Source organism: Leopardus geoffroyi, chromosome D2 (assembly GCF_018350155.1).
Source record: "Leopardus geoffroyi isolate Oge1 chromosome D2, O.geoffroyi_Oge1_pat1.0, whole genome shotgun sequence".
Classification (NCBI taxonomy): domain Eukaryota; kingdom Metazoa; phylum Chordata; class Mammalia; order Carnivora; family Felidae; genus Leopardus; species Leopardus geoffroyi.
This window is the reverse complement of record NC_059334.1, coordinates 19,526,951-19,534,515: the sequence shown is the minus strand read 5'-3', so window position 1 is coordinate 19,534,515 and position 7,565 is coordinate 19,526,951.

Sequence of the window (7,565 nt, the reverse complement as noted above, 5' to 3'; positions counted from 1 at the left end):
AATGGAAACACTGAGAGACAGAGTGAGACAGAGAGAGAGAGAACAGACAATCAAGAAACAGACTCTTCAGATTAGAGAACAATCTGATAGTTCCATAGGGGTGGTGGGATGCACTGGGGGGTGGTGAAATCGGTGATGGTGTTTGAACGGTGTCCTTGTCATGATGAACACAGAGTGATCTATGGAATAGTAGACCCGAAAGTCATGTAACTCTTCACATTAACTACCTGGCATTAAAGGAACAAAAACAGAAAAGACACTGTGAAAAAGCAAGACAATTAAATGAGGACCTATCCACTCATTGACTCGGTGAATTACATGAGAACTCAGTTATGGCACTCTTGCCATGCCTGCCGTGGGCTAAGACTAACTTGGAGGAAGTGACAATATCTTCTAAGGCACATAGGGCTTTGACACTGCTATTGTGGTGTCTTTGGAATGACCGTCGGCTACAGGGCAGTATTCCCAACCAAGGCAGCAAGGCCAGCTTCCAGTCATTGTCAATAAATCCATGCACTGAAATTGGACGGGTGTATTTTCCACAGGCCATCCACAATATAGGCACTCTGACTCTCTCTCTCTCACTGTTTCTCCCTATACACTCTGCTTACTCTACCTGTATGTGTGGGCTTCTCTCTCATTCATTCCCTGGATTAAGAACTAGGATGATGAGAGCAAACGGTCTCTGGCTAGTCTACCTCCGGATGAAGATTTGAAGGAAACTTCCCGAGCAGCTGCCGAAACCCCTTTTGTTTCAGGGATCTTCCCTGTCTTCTCTTGCCTGACATGGACTGCCTGATTTCCCTTTTGGAAAACCAAACCAAGCCAAACAAAAAAACAAAACATGGTGTCTGCTCATCTAACTGAGCTGACACGCTTTAGAACCACGTGAAGCCTTTTCTCTGCCCTCTGTGCCTCTGTTGGCCTTCAGGCAGACACCTCACCTTTTCTGCCTTCTCTTTCCCCCTCCTCCTGTTTCTGCACCACCTGGGGTGCAGCCTGTCCTGCAAACCAGCCTGCAAACCAGCCCTGGCCACTGCCCAGTGTCCTTGGGAATGGTGACGGGGGTAGAACCGGCTCCAACACCTGGATAGGCCACAGGGTGCCCACAACTGTCCCAGGGGTTCTCCCAACATCCAGCATGTTTCAAAGCCACGGGAACAGAAACGACGATGAGAGCGATGGTGACTTCACCGGCTCGGGAGTCGGCTCCCAGGGCCTCGACATCCTCACGTGGCTTCTGTGGAAGGTGTGGGCTCAGCAAGTCACGGAGGAACCTACACTTGTGTCTAAAATACCCACACTACAGACTTCACCCTCTTTTGGGGATGATTTCCTGGCACTGCCTCAGCCGAGAACAGCTTCATTTCCCTGAAAGATATTGGGGCCGAGGAAGTCAAGCACCGCAGGTGACCCAAACAGGTCAGAGGGATAGTCCTTCACAGTAGGGACGGGAGGGTAAAAACGGGAGCTGGTGCGGCCTAAATAAAATTCTGAGCACACTTTCAGGGTTCCTTTTACCTACACTTCCTGACTAGGAAACACCACCGGGAGAGGTGGCAGCGTAAGGCCATGCCGAGTCAGGAGCAGGGCCCGCCCTCCCAGGGGACAATCCCTCGGCTCTCCTATTTGGGGCTTTTCATGAGAACACAGTACGTAGAACCCAGTTCTCCAGTATACCCCATGCTCAGTGACAAAGCAGGAAACTTAGAGTCGTGGAGGGGAGTTTAACTTTGAAGATATTCAGAGACATCGTGTGTGGCAGGAGCCCCCATTGCAGAGAGCGTAGGTGACCACGTCCCTCGGCGCAATCTCCACCATTAAAGGCAAGATGCTAGAATCATCAATACAGGAACTGTTTGTGATGGGAGATTCTAAGCCTGCACGTACCTATGCAAACACACGTATAGAAGCACGGAGTCGCGTGTTGTGGGAACATGAGCTCACAAGACAGACCAAGTCGTGCCTGTGTGGGTTCACAGGAAAGCTGTGTCCCCCCTGGTCTGTGTCTCCACCCTTCAAAAGACCAATTTCACACCAGCATTAAGATAGTCTCTTCCTTGATGTGCTCATGGTGCCCAGAAACTTTCACGGTCTTGGCCCCCATCTCTGCTCTTTTCCGCTGACATCATTCTGAAAAGTGTAGCCAATGAGGGATGAAGCCCACACAGGGGACTGTAAGAAACACAGACAACCCAAATGAAAACAAAAGGAAAATCATCTTTGGGAAAAGGGAGACAGAAGGACACTGCTGACTCATACCACAAAATCAGGTCGGTCTCCGAGAGGTCTCATCAGCATATCCATCATCCTGGGGTTTGGACACGGTTTGGCCTGCCAAAGCTTTCCACATCTAAAAGAGCAGGGCCCAGGGTCAGGGATGCCTGGGAGAACGGCTCTCAGAGGCCACCCAGCAAGCTCTCTGGCCACAGCTTGTCAGCTCTAAGCTCGGGGGGCTGGGCAGCCGGGCCAGCAAATGCCCACCCACAACCCCGTGCGGGAACGACTACATCAGACACAAAAGCAACATCATGTGGGATTTCTAATACTGCTCTCAAAGGGCATCTTAGACCATCAGAAACATTCCGGCTTCAATTCGAGTGGGAAAATGTTCTGGAAAACAAAGAGTCACCCATGCATTTAAGTCACCCATTAAGAATACGTCCCTCCGGAGGAACCTGTGAGGCTTCGTCTGTTAAGCGTCCAACTTGGGCTCAGGTCATTATCTCGCCATTCGTGAGTCCTAGGCCCCCATCGGGCTCTGTGCTATCAGTGCAGAACCCACTTCAGAGCCTCTGTCTCCCTCTCTCTCTGCCCCTCCACTGTGTGGTGCTCGCTCTCTCTCTCTCTTTCTCTGTCTCTCTTTCAAAAATAAATATTCAAAAAGAAAGGAAAGCAAGAAATCAGCAAGGAAGAAAGCAAGCAAGAAAGCAAGCAAGCAAGAAAGCAAGCTAGCAAGAAAGAATTCACGCCTTCGCTATGTCCTAACAACAGTGCTACCCAAACAGGAAGGAGCCCAACAACGTGAGGGAATGAATGTCAAATTACATGGCCTTTCTCACTTCAGAGAAACAACGGGACCCATTTTGATTTCAAGTACTTCCTGGAAGGGTAATAGTGACGTCCATAACTCGGGCTCTGACACCTCCATTGTTTCAAGTGATTTATTGGAGGGCTGCTTCAACAGCTCTCCGGGGAACTATCTGGCTCGCACAATGAATGCGGACTTTTCTCCTACTGGGTAGCTCAGAGGATGGTCTGTCCGCTCTTCCTCCAGCACATCAGAGCTGGAAGGGTCCATCTGGCACAGAGACGAGGGACAGCCGCCTCACACCCAAACAGGACAAGACTTTTCCCACGCGCAAATGCAATATCGAACTTCTAAGTGTTTCAAGAGAAGACTATGTATGAGAACCGACTCGTCTTCCACACCAGTGCTGGTAAAATTTCACCGGGGCCAGGAAGCAACTGAAAGTCTATGTGAAGTCGATCAAGCTGAAGCTCCACCCACGTGTCTGAACCGGGGACACCAGTAGGTGCTTTCTGGGGTGCCACACCTGTGCCCTTGTAGTTTGAATTCAGCCAGAACAATAGCCCGTCTGCACCCACCCCCTCCAGCTCCACTGGCTTTCAAGTCCAAATCTGGGATGGCAGCGAGGGGCAAATCAGGGCTCAGCTCTCAAGTGTCCAGGTGGGACCTCTGTCACTGTCCCCTGAACGGGCAACAGTTTGCCAGCAGGTAAGGCAGGATCCACACTGTCCCTTCTAAGCCACCACTTCAAAGCTCCACTCTGTCTAGGTGCCCCAAGACCAGCAAGAATTTCCCAGATGTAATCTGCTCTTGCCACCTTTTAGACAGCAAACAGACTCAACTCTCAGCCCTGGGAGGGGAACCCAGATAGTGTCGTCCCAGGGAGCCCGTTCACAAATGAAAGAACTTCTAACCGAAAGTTGTGTGATTTGCCCACAGTCTCTGCCTCTCCAGTCAAGTGGGTCCCACGGCCCTGAGCTGGACAGAGGCCACCCAACTGCAGGAATTCAGCCACCTGTAGTTCGGGCCAGAGGAAACGGTCACACGAATGGACAGGGGGAGCGCCTGTGCCTCCTTCCTCACATCCTGCCTGGCAGCCCTGCCCACCGTCCACAGGCTTCCTGCTCCTCAGCTCCAGAGTTCTCTTTGGAAACTACAGGCATCACTGGAAACCGGGCTGGATTTTTTCAATGTTATTTAATTAATCAATTACGTGTTTTATTTATTTATTTATTTATTTATTTATTTATTTATTTAATGTATACGTAATCTCTACACCTAACGTGGGGCGCAAACTCACGACCGTATGACCCCGAGGTCAAGAGTCAAGGCTATTCCAGCAGAGCCAGCCAGGCGCCCTCTTGATTATACCTTTCAAACAACAAAATATCCTCCCAGAGAATTTCTGTCCTGATCTGATCTTCGCACACCCAAAGGGAGAATCCCCTCCCTTTCCTTGCTCAGGGACTCACTCCTGTGTTCTCAGTGGAGGGAACACAATGGTGACAAGGGACATACCTTTCTTTTTTCTTTTTTGTTACAATTTTATTTTTTTTTATTTTTGAAAATTTACCTCCAAATTGGTTAGCATATACTGCAACAATGATTTCAGGAGTACATTCCTTAGTGCCCTTTACCCATTTAGCCCATCCCGCCCCCTCACAACCCCTCCAGTATCCCTCAGTTTGTTCTCCATATTTATGAGTCTCTTCTGTTTTGTCCCCCTCCCTGTTTTTATATGATTTTTGTTTCCCTTCCCTTATGTTCATCCCTTTTGTCTCTTGAAGTCCTCATATGAGTGAAATCATATGATTTTTGTCTTTCTCTGACTAATTTCACTTAGCATAATATCCTCCAGTTCCATGCACCTAGCTGCAAATGGCAAGATTTCATTCATTTTAATAAGGCACAGACCTTTCTTCCTGGCGGAAGGTGAGAGGCTGCTCACAGGTCTCTCTCTGAAACCCAGCGATCCGCTGAGGAAATCCCAGGCATCTGGAGGGATCCGTGGGTAACACGATGAAGAGTAAAAACGTCAGGAGGACGTCTGCCGCCAGGGCAAGTCGTCAGGCGTGCAGACCTTTTCAGGACTCCAGGACATCCTCCCACACGTCACACGGCTTTGTGAAGAAATCCGAAGGAGGGAAGGCGGAAGTGTATTTGACTAACCAAATAGCTCAGCCGGTTTTCAGACACATTGAGAAAATAACACGTTTCCAAAGATTTGTAGCTGCATAAAGTTTTCTCTTCCTGCAAACAGAAGTCATTGCTGCAACCTGCCAGCATACATCTCCTCATGGCCTCCAGTCTTTGTTCCTTGTAAATGAGGACTTTGCTACAAGTGATAAAATTATATTACTGTGAGTTAAACACATACTCACACACGCAAACACACACACACACACACACACACACACACGCACACACACACACAAAAGGGCCACCAGGGTGGCGCAGTAGGTTAAGCGTCTGACTTCGACTCAGGTCATGATCTCGAGGTGTGTGGATTCGAGCCCTTCGTCCAGCTCTGTGCTGTAAGCTAGGAGCCTGGAGCCTGCTTCTGATTCTGTGTCTCCCTGTCTCTCTGCTCCTCCCCTGCTCACCCTGTCTTCCTCTCTCAAAAAGGAACAAACATTAATCAATCAATCAATCAATCAATAATTACATAACCCAAGGAAACCTCTCTGAAGGGACCGTGTTGCAGCTGGGAGACAAACACAGCACAGGGAATGCTGTCTGCATGAAAAGCAGGGAGCTTCTGGGAGCAAAGGGAGAAGCCGGCTGCAATTCTAATGAACAGTAATGGTTACTGCCCAGAGATCAAGACACCAATCCGTCAAGCCACCGACTCCCCGCCAACTCCCAGAAATGATACAGCAGCCTCGACAGGCACCCCACGGTTAGACGTTACAGAGCAGAGAAACAAAGTGCCCTCTTTCCCTAGAAACAAGCCAGTCTCAAGCATAAGCCACTTATATCCATGAGCCACTCTGTCACACACAAGAACCACAGGGTCCCCGGCATCCCATCTACACATCCATTTCGACAAACACATCACTGACGCTGACCCAGGCTCAAGGGGAGGCCTTAGACTCCACCTCTCAAAGGGAGTAGTAGCGAAGCACCTACCTCCCATCGCGATGAGGATGTCATCCTAGGCCACCTTTCAGCAAGTCTACGATGTCACCGCTTGTAGGACGCATCCTGATGTCACAGGAATCAAAAGGTGAAAGCAGGGTCAAGATGCAATCGGCACTTGCACGCTGGTTTGTGATGGGAGAAGGGTCTCCGCTGCCGGTGCAGCTCAAAGTTTGAACCCGGGCTACTTTACGTTCCAAAGGGAGGGCCAGGGAGCAGTCGTTCCAGGCTGAGACCATCTATCGCACGGAGGGGATCCCTAAACAACCACTAACGTTTTCTATTCTAGAAACTTCTGCACAAATGCCAAAGGAAGATGTACAGTAAACCCTCATGAATGCATCACCCACCTTCCACCAGTATCAAACCCCATGGTCACTTAATCATTGATGCATGCCCTGACCTAACCCAGGGCGTCGAATTCCCAGAGGGTGGGTGAGTGCACGTGTAAATACCGGGACATACGGTAGCACCGTGAGCCCTTTGTGTTGTCCTCCTTGCAATCCACGTGGCTGAGCAATACATATCACTTTCTTACCTGGATGCCACTGGGTAAATCTGAAATGGATTTGCCAGGGCTCACACTGGCCACAAATGACTTTCTAGGGAAGCAAGGGGAGGAAATGGTTAGAATAGTATCACATGGGGTAGGGAGGGGAGTAAAAACCAAGGTGGGGGCAACCACAGTTTCTCTTGAAATAATGAGTGTGGTGGCACTTTGGGCAAAACGTTAAAAACAGGGGCCCCTGGGTGGCTCAGCTAGTTGAGTGTCCAACTTCCGTTCAGGTCATAATCTTACCATTGGTGACTTCAAGCCCTGCGTCAGGCTCTGTACTGAAAGCCAAGAGCATGGAGCCTTTTTTTGGATTCTGTATCTCCCTCTATCTCTGCCCCTCACCCAGTCACATTCTGTGTGTGTGTGTCTCTCTCTCCCTCTCAAAAATAAACAAACATTAAAACATTTGAAAAAGTAAAAAAAACAGGGTCACTCAGCTGCCACTCAGGGGAGTATAGAACTCTTGTAGGAGGGTCATGGATCTGTGCAGACGTTGCTTAAAATCTTAAAAAATAAATCGAAATTAGGGGCACCGGGGTGGCTCAGTCTGTGTAGCTTCTGACTCTTGATTTCAGCTCACATCATGACCTTTCTGTTGGTGAGAGTTGTGTCCCATGTCGGGTTTGTGCTGACAGTGAGGAACCTGCTTGGGATTCTCTCTCCCTCTGTCTCTGCCCCTCCTCCTCTCTCTCTCTCTGTCCCTGTCAAAATGAACACAACTGTTACAAAATTTAAAAGGTAACATAAAAAAGAAAATAAGGTGTTGGAGATGAGGACATCCTCAACCCTCTATTTGTGCAATGTGACAATCCCTTAGTCACTGCTTTAATTACAAGTTGA